Below are 1,321 nucleotides of genomic sequence, written 5' to 3'. Positions count from 1 at the left end.
TAGAAATCATAAAAAAGAACCAAACAGAAATTCTGGAGCTGAAGAATCTAATGAATGAAATGGAAAATGCAATAGAAAGCATCTATAGCAGAGTAGCTACCATAATTTGTTAACAAACACATAATATAAAAAGACATAGCTTGTGACATAAAAAATATAAAGGTCGGGGAGTAGAAGTGTAGAGTTTTCATATGTGATTGAAGTTAAGTGGCTATCATATTAAAATGAACTTTTTCCATAAGACGTTTTATGTAAGCTTCCTGGCAACCAGAAAACTAAAACCTAGAGTAGATTTACAAAAGATAAAGAAAAGGGAATCAGAGTGGAAAATCAAGAAAAGCAGTCAGAACAGAAAAAGAGACTGAGTCTTGCTTAATCCAGAATGACTACTCTGATCTTTGCTATTAAGGAAAATGGAGAACCAGGCATCCATGTGGCTTCTAAGGAGAGACTGAAGCTGGGGTCTAGGACTTCAGTCAAAGTCTTAGATGGGAGATCTTGGGTTTCAACATCACATGTTTGCAAAATGTTTGATTTTCCAACAGCTTTACCTAAAGCCACCAGAAAGTCTTTAGGAACTGTCAACAGAGCTACAAAAAAAGTCAGTAAAGACTAACAGATGCCTCAGAGACAAACTTCTCTGCCAAAAAGATGACCAAAAGCACTGTTAAAGAAAAAGCTCTGTTCCTGCCTCAAATGATACCTATCCAGAAATAAAGACACATTTTCCCTTCAATCCTCTAGATTTTGAGGGTTTTGACCTGCCTTAAAAGCACCAAATCGGACACCTCCCCTTGAATGGAGTGTCTCTCATGATTCTCAGTGAGGAGAGGAAACTTGAAAAGCTGTTATACCTTGGCCCCTCTTCACCTTTGAAGATTCCCTCTTTATCAGGGGGAATCTAATCTGTTGCAGTTTCTTTCAAGCAATTTGTCAACTCTGGATGTTGAATTGCCACCTGTTTGCTCTGACTTAGATATTTAAATTTCTTATCGCTTTATACTTTGTGTGTGCTTTTGTATTAATAAGCAATTTTTTTGTTTAACAAGAAGAAAATGGAAAATCACTAATTTAAAATGGTAAGCAGATACAGAGGAAAAAAGAAACAACGGAACTACAAAACACCTAAAAAGCAACTAATAAATGACATTAATAAGGCCTAACATATCAATAATTACTCTAAATGTAAATGGAATAAATTCACCAACCAAAAGTCACAGAGTGTATAAAGGGATAAAAAAACAAGACCTAACCATATGCTGCCTATAGGAGGCTCACTTCAGCTTTAAGGATATACATAGGCTCAAAATGAAAGGATGGA

The 1,321-nt window shown here is 35.7% G+C and overlaps 1 pseudogene; it reads left to right on the top strand.

Annotated features, from left to right (window-relative positions):
• The first annotated feature begins 382 nt into the window (after positions 1 to 382).
• On the top strand, positions 383 to 984 carry LOC114897061 (annotated as a pseudogene).
• The last annotated feature ends 337 nt before the right edge of the window (positions 985 to 1,321 follow it).

This window comes from Monodon monoceros, unplaced genomic scaffold (assembly GCF_005190385.1).
Source record: "Monodon monoceros isolate NGI ecotype Baffin Bay Population unplaced genomic scaffold, NGI_Narwhal_1 Super_Scaffold_16, whole genome shotgun sequence".
Lineage (NCBI taxonomy): Eukaryota > Metazoa > Chordata > Mammalia > Artiodactyla > Monodontidae > Monodon > Monodon monoceros.
The sequence above is the reverse complement of the archived record's forward strand: the minus strand, read 5'-3'. Positions and strand labels throughout refer to the sequence as shown.